This window comes from Hordeum vulgare, chromosome 4H (genome assembly GCF_904849725.1).
Source record: "Hordeum vulgare subsp. vulgare chromosome 4H, MorexV3_pseudomolecules_assembly, whole genome shotgun sequence".
NCBI classification, from domain to species: Eukaryota; Viridiplantae; Streptophyta; class Magnoliopsida; order Poales; family Poaceae; genus Hordeum; species Hordeum vulgare.
In genome coordinates this window covers 59,077,031-59,098,932 of record NC_058521.1, presented here as the reverse complement: position 1 = coordinate 59,098,932, position 21,902 = coordinate 59,077,031, and positions in this window count along the sequence as shown.

Genomic DNA, 21,902 nt, shown 5'->3' with positions numbered 1-21,902 from the left:
ATGCTTTGATCACCTCATCAAAGCATTTGTTCCAACTCCGAGATGCTTGCACTAGTCCATAAATGGATCGCTGGAGCTTGCACACCTTGTTAGCATTCTTAGGATCGACAAAACCTTCGGGTTGCATCATATACAATTCTTCCTTAAGGAAACCGTTAAGGAACGCCGTTTTGACATCCATCTGCCAGATTTCATAATCGAAAAATGCAGCTATTGCTAACATGATTCTGACGGACTTAAGCATCGCTACGGGTGAGAAAGTCTCATCGTAGTCAACTCCTTGAACTTGTGAAAAACCCTTTGCCACAAGTCTAGCTTTATAAACGGTCACATTGCCGTTAGCATCCGTCTTCCTCTTAAAAATCCATTTGTTCTGAATAGCCTTGTGGCCATCAGGTAGTACCTCCAAAGTCCACACTTTGTTCTCATACATGGATCCTATCTCGGACTTCATGGCTTCTAGCCATTTGTTGGAATCTGGGCCCACCATTGCTTCTTCATAATTTGCAGGTTCATTGTTGTCCAACAACATGATCGATAAGACGGGATTACCGTACCACTCTGGAGCAGCACGTGGTCTCGTCGACCTGCGTGGTTCGACAGAAACTTGAACCGGAGTTTCATGATCATCATTATTAACTTCCTCCTCAACCGGCGTTGCAACGACAGAGGTTTCCCCTTGCCCCGCGCCACCATCTAGAGGGATGAGAGGTTCGACAACCTCGTCAAGTTCTATCTTCCTCCCACTCAATTCTCTCGAGAGAAACTCCTTCTCGAGAAAAGCTCTGTTTTTAGCAACAAACACTTTGCCCTCGGATTTGAGATAGAAGGTGTACCCAACTGTCTCTTTTGGGTAACCTATGAAGACACACTTTTCCGCTTTGGGTTCCAGCTTTTCAGGCTGAAGCTTTTTGACATAAGCATCACATCTCCAAACTTTAAGAAACGACAACTTTGGCCTTTTGCCATACCACAGTTCGTATGGTGTCGTCTCAACGGATTTTGATGGTGCCCTATTTAAAGTGAATGCAGCTGTTTCTAATGCATAACCCCAAAACGATAACGGCAAATCAGTAAGAGACATCATAGATCGCACCATCTCTAATAAAGTACGATTACAACGTTCGGACACACCATTACGCTGTGGTGTTCCAGGCGGTGTTAACTGTGAAACAATTCCACATTGTCTTAAGTGAGCACCAAACTCGAAACTCAGATATTCACCCCCACGATCAGACCGTAGGAACTTGATCTTCTTGTTAGGATGATTTTCCACTTCACTCTGAAATTGCTTGAACTTTTCAAATGTTTCAGACTTGTGCTTCATCAAGTAGACATAACCATATCTACTCAAATCGTCAGTGAAGGTGAGAAAATAACGATATCCGCCGCGCGCCTCTATGCTCATCGGACCACACACATCGGTATGTATGATTTCCAACAAGTCACTTGCACGCTCCATAGTTCCGGAGAACGGAGTCTTAGTCATCTTGCCCATGAGGCATGGTTCGCACGTGTCAAGTGAATCAAAGTCAAGTGACTCCAAAAGTCCATCAGCATGGAGTTTCTTCATGCACTTTACACCAATATGACCTAAGCGGCAGTGCCACAAAAATATGGCGCTATCATTGTTAACTCTAACTCTTTTGGTCTCAATGTTATGTATGTGTGTATCGCTGTCAAGATTCAATATGAACAATCCTCTCACATTGGGTGCATGACCATAAAAGATGTTACTCATAGAAATAGAACAACCATTATTCTCTGACTTAAAAGAGTAACCGTCTCGCAATAAACAAGATCCAGATATAATGTTCATGCTCAACGCAGGCACTAAATAACAATGTTTTAAGTTTATCACTAATCCTGATGGTAACTGAAGTGAAACTGTGCTGACAGCGATTGCATCAACCTTGGAACCATTTCCTACGCGCATCGTCACTTCATCTTTCGCCAACCTTCGTCTATTCCGCAGTTCCTGTTTCGAGTTGCAAATATGAGCAACAGAACCGGTATCGAATACCCAGGCACTACTACGAGAGCCGGTTAAGTACACATCAATAACATGTATATCAAATATACCTGATTTTACTTTGGCCGCCTTCTTATCTGCCAGATACTTGGGGCAATTGCGCTTCCAGTGACCCATACCCTTGCAATAGTAACACTCCGTTTCAGGCTTAGGTCCAGCTTTGGGTTTCTTCGTCGGATTGGCAACAGGCTTGCCGCTCTTCTTCGAATTACCCTTCTTGCCTTTGCCGTTTCTCTTGAAACTAGTGGTCTTATTCACCATCAACACTTGATGTTCTTTACGGAGTTCAGACTCTGCGACTTTCAGCATCGCAAACAACTCGCCGGGTGACTTGTTCATCCCTTGCATGTTGTAGTTCAACAAAAAGCCTTTATAGCTTGGCGGCAGTGATTGAAGGATTCTGTCAGTGATAGCCTCTTGCGGGAGTTCAATCCCCAGCTCAGCTAGATGGTTTGAGTACCCAGACATTTTGAGCACATGTTCACTGACAGACGAGTTCTCCTCCATCTTGCAAGCATAGAATTTATCGGAGGTCTCATACCTCTCGATCCGGGCGTTCTTCTGAAAGATAAACTTCAACTCCTGGAACATCTCAAATGCTCCATGACGCTCAAAGCGACGTTGAAGTTCCGGTTCTAAGCCATACAAGACTGCACATTGAACTACTGAGTAGTCCTCCTTACGTGCTAACCAAGCGTTCTTAACATCCTGATCAGCCGTAGTGGGTGGTTCATCTCCTAGCAAAGCATTAAGGACATAATCCTTCTTCCCAGCTTGTAAGATTAGCTTAAGATTACGAGCCCAGTCTACAAAGTTGCTTCCATCATCTTTCAACTTAGCTTTCTCTAGGAACGTATTAAAATTCAGGGTGACTGTCGCGTGAGCCATGATCTACAACACAAATATATTCAAAGTGGACTTAGACTATGTTCAAGATAATTAGAGTTTAACTTAATCAAATTATTCGCTAAACTCCCACTCAAAAAGTACATCTCTCTAGTCATTTGAGTGGTTCATGATCTACTTACACTAGCTCAAGTCCGATCATCACGTGAGTTGAGTATAGTTTTAGTGGTAAGCATCCCTATGCTAATCATATCATCTATATGATTCATGATCGACCTTTCGGTCTCATGTGTTCCGAGGCCATGTCTGCGCATGCTAGGCTCGTCAAGCTTAACCTGAGTGTTCCGCGTGCGCAACTGTTTTGCACCCGTTGTATGTGAACATTGAGTCTATCACACCCGATCATCACGTGGTGTCTCGAAACGACGAACTGTAGCAACGGTGCACAGTCGGGGAAAACACAATTTCGTCCTGAAATTTTAGTGAGAGATCACCTCATAATGCTACCGTCGTTCTAAGCAAAATAAGGTGCATAAAAGGATTAACATCACATGCAATTCATAAGTGACATGATATGGCCATCATCACGTGCTTCTTGATCTCCATCACCAAAGCACCGGCACGATCTTCTTGTCAACGGCGCCGCACCATGATCTCCATCAACGTGTCGCCATCGGGGTTGTCGTGCTACTCATGCTATTACTACTAAAGCTACATCCTAGCAAAATAGTAAACGCATCTGCAAGCACAAACGTTAGTATAAAGACAACCATATGGCTCCTGCCGGTTGCCGTACCATCGACGTGCAAGTCGATATTAACTATTACAACATGATCATCTCATACATCCAATATATCACATCACATCGTTGGGCATATCACATCACAATCATACCCTGCAAAAACAAGTTAGACGTCCTCTAATTTTGTTGTTGCATGTTTTACGTGGTGACCACGGGTATCTAGTAGGATCGCATCTTACTTACGCAAACACCACAACGGAGATATATGAGTTGCTATTTAACCTCATCCAAGGACCTCCTCGGTCAAATCCGATTCAACTAAAGTTGGAGAAACCGACACTTGCCAGTCATCTTTGAGCAACGGGGTTACTCGTAGCGATGAAACCAGTCTCTCGTAAGCGTACGAGTAATGTCGGTCCAAGCCGTTTCAATCCAACAATACCGCGGAATCAAGAAAAGACTAAGGAGGGCAGCAAAACGCACATCACCGCCCACAAAAACTTTTGTGTTCTACTCGAGAAGACATATACGCATGAACCTAGCTCATGATGCCACTGTTGGGGAACGTCGCATGGGAAACAAAAAATTTCCTACGCGCACGAAGACCTATCATGGTGATGTCCATCTACGAGAGGGGATGAGTGATCTACGTACCGTTGTAGACCGTACAGCAGAAGCGTTAGTGAATGCGGTTGATGTAGTGGAACGTCCTCACGTCCCTCGATCCGCCCGCGAACAATCCCGCGATCAGTCCCACGATCTAGTACCGAACGGACGGCACCTCCGCGTTCAGCACACGTACAACTCGACGATGATCTCGGCCTTCTTGATCCAGCAAGAGAGACGGAGAGGTAGAAGAGTTCTCCGGCAGCGTGACGGTGCTCCGGAGGTTGGTGATGACCTTGTCCCAGCAGGGCTCCGCCCGAGCTCCGCAGAAACGCGATCTAGAGGAAAAACCGTGGAGGTATGTGGTCGGGCTGCCGTGGAAAGTCGTCTCAAATCAGCCCTAAAACCTCCGTATATATAGGTGGGAGGGAGGGGACCTTGCCTTGGGACTCAAGGAGCCCCAAGGGGGTCGGCCGAGTCCAAGGGGGAAGGCTCCCCCCCAAACCGAGTTGGACTTGGTTTGGTGGGTGGGAGTCCTTCCTTCCCTTCCCACCTCCTCTTTTTTTTCTTTCTCTATGATTTTCTTTCCTAGGCGCATAGGGCCCTTTTGGGCTGTCCCACCAGCCCACTAAGGTCTGATGCGCCACCCTCATGGCCTATGGGCTTCCCCGGGGTGGGTTGCCCCCCCGGTGAACTCCCGGAACCCATTCGTCATTCCCGGTACATTCCCGGTAACTCCGAAAACCTTCCGGTAAACAAATGAGGTCATCCTATATATCAATCTTCGTTTCCGGACCATTCCGGAAACCCTCGTGACATCCGTGATCTCATCCGGGACTCCGAACAACATTCGGTAACCAACCATATAACTCAAATACGCATAAAACAACGTCGAACCTTAAGTGTGCAGACCCTGCGGGTTCGAGAACTATGTAGACATGACCCGAGAGACTCCTCGGTCAATATCCAATAGCGGGACCTGGATGCCCATATTGGATCCTACATATTCTACGAAGATCTTATCATTTGAACCTCAGTGCCAAGGATTCATATAATCCCGTATGTCATTCCCTTTGTCCTTCGGTATGTTACTTGCCCGAGATTCGATCGTCAGTATCCGCATACCTATTTCAATCTCGTTTACCGGCAAGTCTCTTTACTCGTTCCGTAATACAAGATCCCGCAACTTACACTAAGTCACATTGCTTGCAAGGCTTGTGTGTGATGTTGTATTACCGAGTGGGCCCCGAGATACCTCTCCATCACACGGAGTGACAAATCCCAGTCTTGATCCATACTAACTCAACTAACACCTTCGGAGATACCTGTAGAGCATCTTTATAGTCACCCAGTTACGTTGCGACGTTTGATACACACAAAGTATTCCTCCGGTGTCAGTGAGTTATATGATCTCATGGTCATAGGAACAAATACTTGACACGCAGAAAACAGTAGCAACAAAATGACATGATCAACATGCTACGTCTATTAGTTTGGGTCTAGTCCATCACGTGATTCTCCTAATGACGTGATCCAGTTATCAAGCAACAACACCTTGTTTATAATCAGAAGACACCGACTATCTTTGATCAACTGGCTAGCCAACTAGAGGCTTGCTAGGGACAGTGTTTTGTCTATGTATCCACACATGTAAATGAGTCTTCATTCAATACAATTATAGCATGGATAATAAACGATTATCATGATACATGAATTATAATAATAACTATATTTATTATTGCCTCTAGGTCATAATTCCAACACCAAAAAGGGTTCCACGTGTCCACCGAGGGGTCCACCTGCCCCGGGGACCCACATGGGCCATAGCGGGTGCGCCCTAGGCAGCATGGGCTAGGTGCATCACCCCTAGAGACGAATTAAGCTTGGTGGCAAGAGTCCCAAAGGGACAAGGCACCCCGGAGGTGCCTTGGAGGAAGGGGACACCTCCCTTCCTTGTGAAGGGAGGACTCCTCCCTTGGCCGTCAGCCCCTCCCTTAAAGGAGGGGTAAAGGTTGCGCCTCCCCTCTCCCAGTGCCTCCTATATATAGTGGAGGGGAGGGGCGGGATGCAACAAACCAATCCCCATGCCCCGGCGGTAGCCCTCCCTCTCCCGTTACTCCGTTTTCTCCTAAGATCGCATCTATGGTAGCGCTTGACAAAGCCCTACCGGGATTTCTCCACCACCATATCCACCATGCTGTCATGCTGGTTGAGATCTCATCTACTTCTCCTCGCTCACATGCTGGATCAAAAGGAGGAGACGTCATCGAGTCGCACGTGTGCTGAACGTAGAGGTGATGTACTTTTGGTGCTAGATCGGGACGGATCGTGATTGGATTGTGAAGATGTACGACTACATCAACCACGTTTCTTAGTGCTTCCTGTTGGAAATATGCCCTAGAGGCAATAATAATTAGTTATTATTATATTTCTTTGTTCATGATAATCATTTATTATCCATGCTATAATTATATTGATTGGAAACACAATACTTGTGTGGATACATAGACAAAACACTGTCCCTAGTAAGCCTCTAGTTGACTAGCTCATTGATCAAAGATGGTCAAGGTTTCCTGGCCATAGGCAAGTGTTGTTACTTGATAACGGGATCACATCATTAGGATAATCATGTGATGGACTAGGCCCAAACTAATAGACGTAGCATGTTGATCGTGTCATTTTGTTGCTACTGTTTTCTACGTGTCAAGTATTTGTTCCTATGACCATGAGATCATATAACTCACTGACACCGGAGGAATACTTTGTGTGTATCAAACGTCGCAATGTAACTGGGTGACTATAAAGATGCTCTACAGGTATCTCCAAAGGTGTTCGTTGAGTTAGTATGGATCAAGACTGGGATTTGTCACTCCGTATGACGGAGAGGTATCTCGGGGCCCACTTGGTAATACAACATCACACACAAGCCTTGCAAGCAATGTGACTTAGTGTAAGTTGCGGGATCTTGTATTACGGAACGAGTAAAGAGACTTGCCAGTAAACAAGATTGAAATAGGTATGCGGATACTGACGATCGAATCTCGGGCAAGTAACATACCGAAGGACAAAGGGAATGACATACGGGATTATATGAATCCTTGGCACTGAGGTTCAAACGATAAGATCTTCGTAGAATATGTAGGATCCAATATGGGCATCCAGGTACCGCTATTGGATATTGACCGAGGAGTCACTCCGATCATGTCTACATAGTTCTCGAATCCGTAGGGTCTGCACATTTAAGGTTCGACGTTGTTTTATGCGTATTTGAGTTATATGGTTGGTTACCGAATGTTGTTCGGAATCCCGGATGAGATCCAGGACGTCACGAGGAGCTCCGGAATGGTCCGGAGGTAAAGATTGATATATAGGAAGTCCTGTTATGGTCACCGGAAAAGTTTCGGGCTCATCGATAGTGTACCGGGAGTGCCGGGAGGGGTGCCGGGGACCATCGGGAGGGGTGTCACGCCCCAAGGGGTTTCATGGGCTATGGGAAGAGATAAACCAGCCCCTAGTGGGCTGGAATAAGTTCCCACTAAGGCCCATAAGGTTTGAGAAGGAAAAAACCAAAGGTGGAAAGAGTTTCCAAGTGGGAAGGTGGAATCCTACTCCAAGTAGGATTGGAGTAGGACTCCTCCACCTCCAATTTCGGCCAAACCTTGAGGGTTTGAGGCTGCCTCTTCCCTCCCCCTCCCTCCTATATATACTGAGGTATTAGGGCTGATTTGTCACAACTTTTGCCACGGCAGCCCGACCACATACCTCCACGGTTTTACCTCTAGATCGCGTTTCTGCGGAGCTCGGGCAGAGCCCTGCTGAGATTAGATCACCACCAACCTCCAGAGTGCCATCACGCTGCCGGAGAACTCATCTACCTCTCCGTCTCTCTTGCTGGATCAAGAAGGCCGAGATCATCGTCGAGCTGTACGTGTGCTGAACGCGGAGGTGCCGTCCGTTCGGCACTAGATCGGAGCGGATCATGGGATGGATCGCGGGACGGTTCATGGGACGGTTCACGGGGCGGATCGAGGGACGTGAGGACGTTCCACTACATCAACCACGTTTCTTAACGCTTCTGCCGTGCAATCTACAAGGGTACGTAGATCGGAAATCCCCTCTCGTAGATGGACATCACCATGATAGGTCTTCGTGCGCGTAGGAAATTTTTTGTTTCCCATGCGACGTTCCCCAACACTTCCACTTAGCAATCTATAAGGGTATGTAGATGCACCCCCCTGTCAGAGCTATACATATCCATACATAGATCTTGGGTGCGCATACAATTTTTTTTATTCCCATGCAACGTTCCCCATCTATGTCATCATGAGCTAGGTCTATGCATAGATGATATGCACGAGTAGACCACACACTGTTTATGGGCGTTGATGTTCATATTGGTTACTTCCTTAGTCTTAATTTTTACTCAACGATATTGTGGGACGAAGCGGCTTGGACGAACATTACATGTCCTCATACAAGACAACGGTTCCACCAAATGACATGTAACTTGGTTGCATAAAGGTGACTAGTGGGTGTCTGTATGTCCCACTTTAGTTGAATCGGATTCAACAGAGGTGGTCCTTGTAGAAGGTTAAATAGCAACTTGAATATCACCATTGTGGCTTTGCGTAGGTAAGAACGGTTCTTGCTAGTTTCCCATAGCAGCCACTTAAAACTTGCAACAACAAAGTAGAGGACGTCTAACTTGTTTTTGCAGGGCATGTTGTGATGTGATATGGCCAAAGATGTGATTTGATATATGTGATGTATGAGATGATCATGTTTTGTATAGATTTTCACGACTTTCATGTCAATGAGTACGGCAATCAACATGAGCCATAGGGTTGTCTTTAATTTATTTGTGCCATTTGGTTTACTTTATCGCTATGAGTTAGGAATAGTTGTAGAAGCAATAGTTAGCACAACAACCAAATGACGACACGATGATGGAGGTCATGATGATGGAGATCATGGTGTCATGCCGGTGACGATGGAGATCATGCTAGTGATTTGGACATGGATATCGAAAGCACAAGATGATGATGTCCATATCACGTCACTTATATGATTTGCATGTGATGTTTATCTGTTATGAATCTTATTTTTCTTAAGACGATGGTAGCATTAGAAGATGATCCCACACTAAAATTTCATGATAAAATTCTGTTTTTCCCAAGTATGCACTGTTGCGAAGCTTCGTCGTTTTAAAGCACCTCGTGATGGTCGGGTGTGGTAAACTCTACGTTCACATACCACTGGTGCAAGCGAGTTTTGCACATGCAGAAAACTTGGGTTAAACTTGATGAACCAAGCATGTACAAACATGGCCTCGAAACACAGGAGACCGAAAGGTCGAACATGACTCATATAGTAGATATGATCAACATGGAGATGTTCACCATTGAAACCACCTCATCCCAGGTGATGATCGGACCTGGGTTGGTGGATTCGTATCATGTCACACCCAAACAACCCAAGGGATGTTGATTTGAGTGGGAGTTCTTCGATAATATGATTAATTGAACTCATTATCATGAACATAGTCTAGGTTGTATTTGCAAATTATGTTATAGATCAATAGGTCGTGCTATAACTCCTGTGTATTTTGATACGTTCCTAGAGAAAAGTAAGTTGAAAAATTATGGTAGAGTTACGTGGACTCGGTCTGTGATTTGAGGATTGTCCTCATTGCTGCATAGAAGGATTATGTCCTTGATGGACCGCTCAATGTGCCATACCCCTCAAGCATCGTCTATGCGTGTTGAGAACATCTGACAAGCACGCTTTGATGACTACTTGATAGTTCGGTGCGTCATGCTTTACGGCTTAGAATTGAGGCTCCAAAGACATTCTGAACGTCACAAAGCATATGAGAAGTTCCAAGAGCTGAAATAAGATTTTTAGGCCCGTGCCCATGTTAAGAGGCATGAGACCTCCGGCATGTTCATTGCCTACAACATGAAGAATAATAGCACAATTGGTGAGCATGTGCTCAGATTGTGTGGGTTCTACAATCACTTGAATCAAGTGGGAGTTAATCTTCCAGAGAAGATAGTGTTTGACATAGTTTTCCAAGTCGTTGCCACCAAGCTACTAAAGCTTAGTGATGAACTATAACAGGAAAGAGATGGAGAAAATGATCCCTGAGCTATTCGTGATGTTTTACACCGTGAAGTTATAAATCAAGAAGGAGCATCAAGCGTTCATGGTTAGTAAAACTACTAGTTTCAAGAAGGGCAAGGGAAAGAAGGGAAACTTCGAGAATGGCAAGCTAGTTGTCGCTCCAGTGAACAAACCCAAGGTTAGACACGAACCCGAGACTGATTTCTTGTGTTGTAAGAGGGGACGGTCACTGAAGTGGAACTGCCAGAGATACTTGGCAGATAAGAAGGATGGAAATGTCAACAAAAGTGTATTTGATATACATGTTATTGATGTGTACCGTACTAGTGCTCGTAGTAGCCCATGGGTATTTGATACTCCTTCAGTTGTTGATATTAGTAACTCGAAACAGGAGTTCCAAAGTAAACGGGGACTAACTAAGGGCGAGGTGATGATGTGTGTTCGAAGTGTTTCCAAGGTTGATGTCATCACCATCGGCGTGCTCGCTCTACCTTCGGGATTAGTTTGAAACCTAAATAAAAGTTATTTGGTGTCTCCGTTGAGCATGAACATTATATTGATCTTGTTGTTTGCAAAACAATTATTCATTTAAGGCACATAATAATGATTATTCTATTGAGATGAATAATATATTTTATGATCATGCACTCGATGTGAATGGTTTACTGAATCTTCATTGTAGTGATACACATGTTCATAGTATTGATGCCAAAAGATGCAAAGTTAACGATGATAGTATCACATGCTTGTGGCACTGCTACCACTACAAGAAATATGCTCATATGTGATGTTTTTTAAAATGTCGTTGACGAATTCGTCATAAATCTATGACGATTTCATCCGAGATCATCGTAAACCGTTTGAGGGGATCAAATCTACATATAAATTACGATGATGTGAGTCAAAACGTCGTAACCGCATAAGATGAGATCGTCATAACTTTTACGACGATTGTAAAAATGTCGTAACATGTTCTAACTATGTTGACATGTCACTCGTGGGTCCATTCTATCCCACCTAATCCTAGTTTGTGAAGCAACCTACTATTCTATCATTCCAAAAAATCTCGAAAAAATCTCATAAATACTTTGGTTCAGAACCTCCCTTACATAGTTCAAAAGTAATTCAAAAATACTCATTTTCCTATTATGTTCAGAATAGCACTTTGTGAAGGAAGTGCTATTTCTATTTCTTTGATTACCCTCATATTGTTTGGGCACTCTTTCCTATCCAAATCATTGCTTCATGAAAACTTTCGTAACGATTTGCCTAGTAAATCTTTCTCAGCAAGTTTCCAAAGTTTGTGTTCAGCTAACAACTTTGTGAAGGAAGTACTAGATAAGAATATCCTGACGAGTTGAATTTTTTCCACATCATATATGTGCCCAAATATAGCTCTCCATAAAATTTTAGCCACATCTAACAATCCACGTGAGCTCATCATCCAATCTTTGTTTCTGGTAATATTTTCATTTTGTGAAGCAACTAGACTTTATATTTCTTTATAGTTGATGAAAATTTACCACGGGATGACACTAACCATATAACCTCACTCCACCAAATTTTAACTCATTTAATTCCGCCAGTTTCCCTCAATATTTTTCCCAATATTCTGTTCAGTAGAGACCATTGTGAAGGAAGTATAATTTTTCTTTATCCAAATTTTATGAAATTTTTACAGTACCTTAATGTGCTCAAATTATCATCCTCCTCCAAATTTCAGCTCAATCCAATCATCTATGTGAACCTAGTTTCAATTACCATTTTCTGTCCAGATTGGCACATTGTAAAGGAAGTGTCACTTTTGCATATCCAAATGTTATAATTTTTATACAGTGCCTTCATACGCCCAAATTAACATCATACACCCAATTTCAGCTCAATCCATTCATTCATTTGATCCCATCTTCAACATCCATATTTCTGCACAATGTGTTAGTTTGCAAAGCAAGTGCCACCTATATTCATCCATTTGAGCTAAATTTTTTCCAAGAGAGTCTCCTTAGTAGATGATCATACTCAACAAAAATTTAGTCCCATTGTCTATGTGAATTACCCGCACCGCTAATCAAACACTTGGCTGCTAATTTATGTTTGAGCTTAGTTCGGTCTCCTCGTGAGATTCTTCTATTGTATTCTTATTGCTAACACCTACCGAGGGATTGTCCAACCCACCAGACATGCCTATTCCACCTAGAACGCATGACAACGCAACGGTCAGGCGGTGACCATGCGGCTGACATGCAAGTTCACGCGCTTTGGAGTTGGGGCCCTCGACCACCATCCAAACCTCGACGTCAAGGCACCACACCATGTATTTCTAATTAAATAGATACTTATATACCTATAAATGATTTTTGGGAAAAATAAAGAGCAAACTATAATGCAGCTGCAGTTCAAATTTAACCCGCTTCCAACTGAATCGACATAAATTTGTCTTTTTCAGGAGAGGTGGATAAAAGATTTTAACACCCAACCATTTTGTCAATTGTACATTAAATATGGACTAGTATTTTATAAAAATTGTTTGGTTCAATTTTGAAACAAATATATGGTAGGTCCTTCACAAAAAAACTCATTTTGGTCACTTGAAAAATGGAAAATGAATTTTTCATACAAGGAAAATGAAAAGTTCCTTAATCAACATTGTTTGCCATTCCAATATGCACCCTTGTGAATAATATTATATCATTTCAACAAACTATGTCATGAATGTGGTCATAAGATTGATCATTTGGCTTGAAAGCCATGAATCTTCACACATGATAGCCCATTTCTAAGAACACTTATTTAAAATAATTGTCGCATTACTTGTTTATTTTTTTTCCTGATAACATTGTCACATATAATGACACAACGCAATGGTTTTCCATTTTTTTGAATTTGTTTTGAATTTTTCATGGCCATTTCAAAACGCGGTCAAAACATCGGGTATGACCGTTCCTACCTAGTGGTTGAACCTTGACAATAGTTTGGTGTTTCTATGATTAAATAGATACTTGTGTACCTAAAATGATTTTTAAGAAAAATAAAGAGCAAACTATAATGTAGCTGCAGTTCAAATTTCACCCGCTTTGAGCTGATTCAACGAAAATTTGTCTTTTTCACGAGAGGTCGATAAAATCCATCAACACCCAACCATTTGGTCAATTGTACATTTAATATGTCCTAGTATGTTAGAAAAATGATTTGGTACAATTTTGTTACAAATATATGGTAGGTCCTTCACAAAAAAACTCATTTTGGGCACTTAAAAATGGAAAATGAATTTTTCATGCAAGGAAAATGAAAACTTCCTTAAGTAACATTGTTTGTCATTTCAATATGCACCCTTGTGCACAATATTAAATCTTTTGAACAAACTATGCCATGAATGTGACCATAAGATTGATCATTTGGCTTGAAAGCCATTAATCTTCACACATGATAGCTCATTTCCGAGAACATTTTTTAAAAATAATTGCCATATTACAAGGTTATTATTTTACCTAGTAACTTTGTCACATATAATGACATAATGTGAAGGTTTTCTATTTTTTGATTTTTTTTGAATTTTTCACGCCCACTTCAAAATGTGGTCAAAACGGCGGGTATGTCGACCATTCATATTATTTGAAAATGTAACAAGCTCTGATGTTTATGAAATTTGGTGTGGTATTGGTTTATAGTCTCTAGAAGGCGTGGGAAGTTTGTGAAAAAAATTACTAAGTTTTATCATGTTTATTTTGACAAAAGTAATAGTCTAAAGAAACACAAATTATTTAAAGCTTTCCTATTGTATGGAATAGAGCTCTCCTGGATCGATGACGTGGCAGACAAATCCACACCCCACACCCACCACAGATCCCAGCCCGGCCCACCGGTCAGCGAGCAGTCTACGGGGTCAACCCAACCCCTCGTTCTCCCAGTCTCCCTCCCCACGAACCCCTCCTCCCTTCCAGATCCGCGCCGCCACCTTCCTTCCAGATCTACGCCGTCACGAGCTAGCCGCCGTGGCGGCGCTGTCCCTAAAAAATATTTTTGGAAAAAAGAAATAGCAAACTATAATGCAGCTACAGTTCAAATTTGACCCGTTTCCAACTGAATTGAGGAAAACTTGTCTTTTTCACGAGAGGTGGATAATTTTTTTGACACCCAACCATTTGGTCAATTGTACATTAAATATGCCTAGTATTTTAGAAAAATGATTTGGTCCAACTTCGCATCAAATATATGGTAGGTCCTTCACAAAAAAACTCATTTTAAGCATTCAAAAAATGGAAAATGAGGTTAATATCTTAAATGTTTACCGTGAATAAGAGGATAAAAACTACTCCCTCCGTAAAATAATATAAGAGCATTTAGATCACTATTCTAGTGATGCAAACACTTTTAAAATAGTTTATATAGGGGGTATAAAAGAAAAAAAAAACAAAATTATACTCCCTCCGTTCCTAAATATAAGTCGTTTAAGAGATTTCGCTAGGAGTCTACATACAGATCAAAATGAGTGAATCTACACTATATATATCCGTATGTATTTTATTAGTGTAATCTCTAGAAAGACTTATGTTTAGGAAAGGAGGAAGTATAAGCTTAACTCTGATTGGTGAAATTAGTTGTGGGATGGATCGATGACATGGCAAACATCTGTCCATCCATCCGTCCGTCCGTCCGTCCATCCTAGCACTCCTCTGATCCTCTCTCTCTCTCTGGCAGCAACCCCCTCTCTCTCAGCGCACCCAAACCCTAGCACGCTCCTCGATCCAGATCCCTTGCAGTCGCCTCCCACCGCGACTCCCTCTCCCCTCGCAGCCGGTCTACACCCTCCTTCTCCCCTACCAGATCCAGATCCCTTGCAGACTCCTCCCACTATGGCTTCTGGGTGCTCTCTAGCCCACCCATGGCTTCCGTGGCAGCGAGATCCGGCCTCCGCTCCGAGGCGGCGCGTGCCAGGGCCCCCGCCCCGGCCCCGACCGGACGCCGCATGTCCTCCTCCGCCCACGACGACGCAGGCCATGGGCATAAAAAATGTCATACCCCTTTTCCCCTCTCTCCGTGCTACCTTCGCCTCCGCGTCGCTTGCGGCGCAATGATTTCTGCCCCCATCCTCCTGCTCCGGTTCCTGTCGGCGGTACACTAGCTAGCAGGTAGCGCTACCACGAGGCGGCGGCGGCGGCGGCGGAGGAGGAGGAGCTCCCACCGAATCTGCCCCGGGTGGTCCGCGCCACCTGCCGCTCCCAGGCGGCCGTATCGAGGAGGATCGATTTCGGTTCGGGGGTTAAGCGACAGCGGCAGCGGCGGCGGGATCATGTTCAAGCTCCACCGCCACCGCTCCTCGGACCGGAGCGTCGGCGAGCGCTTCGAGTTCAGGTTCTCCAGCTTCCGCACCGTCATGGTAAGCCCGTCACCACTTCCACCCGCCCAGATTCCCCCCTTCCCCCCTTTAGCTTGCCACCAGTACCTGCGCGTGCAGCTGATTCGAGCTGCGGCGGCGGCATCATTGGGGAGATCGCGTGCGCGCCCCGGAACTACCAACCGCTTTGCTCCTCTGCTTGATCTGTCTACGAGCACTAGTTTAGCTAGAGCAAGCCACACTCGCTGCACACACGCCCGCTCTAGGCGCAGGGCAACCCATAATCTACTCTCTAAGCCCCGGCCAGCAATAGCAAGCCAGAAACCATCAGACATCTTGGAGCCGGAGACTAGTAGACGATAAACAAACGATGCTGAACTAAACGCACCGGCGACGTGCCCGTTCGAGCTGGCTCCTCCAGCCGCATTTTGTATGCCCTCAGACTAGTCTCCAGACCCACCTCGTCGACTTGTCACCGTTAGTGCCGCCACCTCACCTCAGCTGATCTTTCACCGACGTGGTGGTGAAACCGGGCCACGTAAGCAGCCCGGGGTTGCTAGACCGACACGGTAAGTGACGCGCGTGGCGTGGCGTGGCACGCTAGGTAAGTTCCTTGCGACTCCGGTGAGTCAACAAGGCTGTATAGTTACTGTACAGCGATGGGCGCTTCAGTAATTTCGCGGGCCATGGAAATCAGATGTGTGTGTTAGATATGCTTTTAAATTCTAGCACGAGGGAAGAGCAGCATCAGAGACAACGAGCTGTATGAGGGAGATTTTTTCAACCTTTTTCGTTAGTGTAATTTATAAGTATTTTCTGTTCCAAGGACTTCTAGTGCTCGAGCTATCTACTAATGAATCATTGGACAGGGATTGTCAATAACTCTGAGTTGTCTTTAAGGAAGGGGTAGGCTGAATAGTCAATAGTACTGAATTCTTATAGGCAACTATTTCTGAATCTCTTTTTTAGGCAGAATAGACAACCGACAACTATCTCTTGAATTTCTTAGACACAACCGGCAATAACACAGCAATGTAATTGCAGGCAATTTATTTCTGCATTTCTATAGAACCTGGGAACTATGGTATTGATCTCTCTAACAAGCTGGGAATCTCACCCTGACACTCGGCCATTAATTACTTCAGGTTGCTGGATTATGAACTTTTGCGGGAGCACAATATGCTCCAACCAAGATGCCCTTGATCATTACTACTAGCACCGCATCGACACCCGTCTGCCCATCGAGATCACGGTCATCCCTTGTTCCAGAACCCACGCAGATGCTCTTGATTATCAGACGCAGCAATTGTTCATCACTTACTTGCCGTACCAAATTTAGGCCTATTTTTATAACTGACTAGCTGTTTGTTGTGCCACTAGATGGGCGAGCTGAAGAAGCTGGTGGAGGACGGCAAGATAAAGTACGTCGTCCTGTCGGAGGCCTCCGCTTCCACCATTAGAAGAGCCCACGCCGTCCATCCCATCACCGTCGTGCAACTCGAGTGGTCGCTCTGGTCCAGAGACTTTGAAGACGAGATCATCCCTACCTGCAGGTCCAAACCTTCTCATTTCAATTCAGACATATACTCGATACTGCATCGTCATATTGTTCTCTTCTTAGTTCTTAATTACCCTGCAATTGCCAACACCGGTAGATAAAAAACCTTGACCCATGGAAACTCCAGCGGTAGATAAAAAAGGAACCACCATTAGGCGTGAAAATAGTTGGTACAGGATTAAAGAGAAAGTTATATAATAGAGATGGTCCCTTGTGTTAATGTAAAAACGCAATTGTCACGATCACCGTTACATAATAGAAATTTAATTAGTTCGTCCCTTAATTGTATAGCTTCAATAGAAAATAGTGCCATTGATGTTACGTCCATATATATATGTGTGTGGTATAGCTCATGTTTAATGTGTTACTTCATGGTATACCGGTATAGATAATGTTGAATATGTTACTTCATAGTGTCCCGATAGAGGAAAATACACAAATATGTTTTGTTATTTTCTATAGATGCTGAAGTGTATGATCCAGTTTCCAATATGTGTATATTTAGTAACTTGATGAGTTATATTATATAACTAGGAACCTCCTAGGATATTTAAGTGTGTATTTTCAGTTATGCTCTCGCATGGGCGATGCACAGCTCTTAGTCAGGTTTGATTAAACGAGAACAACACCTACTGATTATATGTTTGCACGTGCGCCATGCCGAATTCCTTCTTTTTTAGTAAAACGAACATATTACTTCTATATGTTGTAATGCTTCCCGAACTTCTTTGCTCCCAGAAAAGAATATGTGGGCGTTATTTGCCCATCTATATACCGGTCTTGCTGTTTCTAAAAATAGACATTGAGGATCTATTCACATGTTTTTTCTACACCCTGCTGGGATGCTTAATAGAAGTTTCTATATATGAAAAAAAGCAACAGATGCCAAGCACAATTTCTCGCATATGAATGGTTGTTTTTATGTCTTCTGCTCTTCTGCATCTCACATATCTACCGACTATCTACAGGAAAATATGTTTCTTTCTACATCCATGGCAAGTCTATCTACGGGAAAATATATGTATTCTTTGTTATTCAAATGGAATAATCTATATAATTGTTATTATTTATACATAACTGTTTATTCAGTTAAATGTGCTTTTTGTTAGAGTGAAAACTGCCGAGAGCCAAGTTGTATGGGTAAACCAGTACAATAGTTATGTAGTTGTAGTTGGCCAACATAAGCTAATTGGGTTATTCTAGGCTAACATTGACCGGTTATTTAATATTCAAATTTTCTTTCAAGATGCTACTTCCTACATACTGGTGTGCCTAATCTCACTCCACACGAAAAAGAAGTTTGCAATTATACAATAACTTCTAACTCTCCTTTCAACTGTTATTTTTTATTTGAAATATATATTTTTTAGCATGAGCATTAAGGACACAACACATCACTACTATTTGGATAAATTAGGTTGTTCCTTATATGTTGTGTGATCTACTTGATTTGCAGCTAAACTGATCACTCTGTGAAAGTAATGTACTCATGTTGTGCGATCTATTTGATTTTGCAGCTGAGCTTTTTGTGAATGGAGAGATTGTTCAAGGTCTCCGGAGAGGTAGAGAAGGGTGGAGCCTGTGCCTTAGAGAGCACTTGATAACATATTTTGTGATAGCACTTGGTTTGATAGCAGATTTTGTGATAGCACTTGGTTTGGTAGCAGATTTTGTACACTTCGCTGTGTAATTTTGTACCTGATTGTACTACAATTTTGATATCTGGTTGTGCTATAGGTTTTGGCTATATTATCAAATCTTGAAATGTGCTTCAAATTTTGTGGTGTGAGCTGTTATTTAGAGATGCTTTAGATTTATGTGTATGGGCTTCAATGTTGTATGAGCTGTTATTTATAGATCCATTAACAGTATAAAAGAAAAAAGTTGCCAAATTCAAAAATGAAAAAGGGTCAAAACTCAAACTGGACCAAATATATTTGGGAACTAAAAGGCCAGGACCCAAATTATAATGATACAAAAAATTCAAAAAAAAACTAGAAGTTGATGTAAATAGGCTAAAGCCCAAAAAGAAGCCCAATAAGAAAAAGCCCAAAAACAATTAGCCCATGTGGTCCATTGAAATGGGTTGGGCTGATTTCAACCATGATGTTTTATTTTCGTCGTAATTTTGCCACGTAGGACTGCCACGTAGGACTGGGTTTGATTGCCAACGAAGATTTATGATCGTCGTAAAGGTTACGACAATCCAGGAATCGTCGTAAAAGTTACGACGATTTCGATCAAAACATCGCTGCTGTTCATTTCTGATGCTCCGTTTTCGACGATTGGTTTTTCGTCGTGAGATCGTCGTAAATTAAAAATTGTGACGATGCAGCGACGAAAAAATAGCGTCGTGTATTAGCATATTCCTTGTAGTGTACTTAGGTCATATGGGTGTAAAGCGCATGAAGAAACTCCATTCTGATGGACTTTTGGAGTCACCAAATTTTGAATCGCTTGATGCGTGCGAACCATGCCTCATGGGCAAGATGACTAAAACCCCGTTCTTCGATTCGATGGAGCGGGCAAGTGACTTACTGGAAATAATACATAACTAGTGGGGTGACCCGCGCATTTGCGCGGCTAGATTTTTTATTTATTGTTCTATATGTTCTGATTTTGTTCTAACTACTAATAAGGTGTCATAGATCTGGACTAAAAAACAAATACTCTTTTACATCATTCCTTGATACTGTATCACATTTTTATGCTATTTAGGAAATATGTGACATTCATGGCATATATATGAACCCTATTGTCCATTCAGTTCTCTGTCTTGTCACTTGCCACATTGCAGTTATGTTTTCACTAATACTATATCATACATGAACCACATGCGTCGATGTCTTCTCATCTTACTCTAGGTCTCTATATTTTAATTCAACATAATTATTGGTGAATTGTATCAAAACTGGTACAATTTTCTGTCTTGCCATATTGAAATCATGTTTTTCTAATTCTACTATATCGTACATGATCCACATGCTTCGGTGTCTTTTTCTCTTACTATAACTCTCTATTTTTCCTGGTCATCATAACTCGCTATTTTGTTTTGTGCCAACAATATTGCTCTCTACCATTATCTCCCCTAGCAGCCAAATTTACTAATTTAATTTTTATTTAAAGTACCAATGACATATCACAAATTATAAGCGAAAAATAATACAAATGTTTATATTGAGTGCACTATTATTGGTAAATCTGATATTTTTAAACTATTTTGTTCAATACTCGAACCTTAGATATGATATTATGGAGGATCCATACCAACAATAGTAGCTATTTGATGAAACATGCGGGGCACTTAATTTAAATGCTTTCACTTAGGATGATACGAAATTAAACTATTTTAGCTACACGCTAGCCGTTGTGTGTGCCTGTTGCACGCGCAGAAAACATGAGTGATTTCTTGTAATGAACCACTTTTGTCCCATAAAACCATTTTTTACCAAATGTGTTTGCGTCGGTTTTGACCATTTATGCTGGCCTTTTCTTTATCCATATTATAAAGATTTGTCTACTATGTATTGAAAATACTAATAATCACAATTAACCATAATCAACTAAGAGCACGCCAATTTTATCTTAAATCAACATAATCATGGCCTTAAATTTCATGATTGTTCAGACTATCTTTGGATGGGATATTTTTTGCGAGGTTGCGGTAAAAGGCTGGTTTACTAAATTCAGTTGACATTTCTTGTTGTTCCGTTATCTCCTTGTTGTCGATTCCACCTTGCTGAAATCCCTATATACCTCATGTAAAATTATTGGGCATATATGCCTTATGCAAAAGTACTGTCTTCCTACTTACCGATTGGGCTTTATCTTGTGGTGTGCACCTCATATATGCAAACATAAAATGTTAAAGTTCTCATTGGGTGTATAGGCCCTCCTGTCGGGCTAGCAGTTTGCTTATTTATATCAAAGGTGCGTGAATAATAGCCCCTAGCTGAATGTTCACAATCTTGTTTTTTGTAACATATGGTAGATCCATTTGTACGTGACTAATGTTTTGTATAACTTCTCTATCAGCGACCATTATAATTAGAATCAACATATATACTTTTGTAATATTTTATTAATTATTTGTATTTTGATATTTTAATCTATGTACCAGTTTTTGCATTTTGTATTAACATTTTATCGCTACATAGCTTATATTATTGTGTATTGAACACCTATGTATACGCCTTTTCATGCAGTTATTTATATTTTAGATATCTCCGATTGCCCAGCCATATTTTTCTTAGTTGTCGTTCTATTGCATGTTCCTAATCCATCGAAGCAATACCAAATTATGCGTCAAACAGAGTTCCTAAGAAAATACACGATGCATCTATTCTTGCATTTTCCTACAGATGCATCGTTTATTATTATTGTATATTACACATCTATGTGTTGCCGCAAAAGAAAAAAAGCACCTATGTATGTACTTTCATAATATATATTAATATTTTAAATACGTCCATCTATTATTATTTTTAATTGCGCAACCACATGCTTTTTTTCTTATCTCTTCTTCCACTACATGCTCGTAATCACTAAATTATGTGCCAATTAGAGCCTATGACGTGGCTAATGAGAAAAAAGTAGATGCTTTCTACCCTTTCTATGCCAGCATAACATAATCAATAGTAATTAGCATGCATGGATCCGT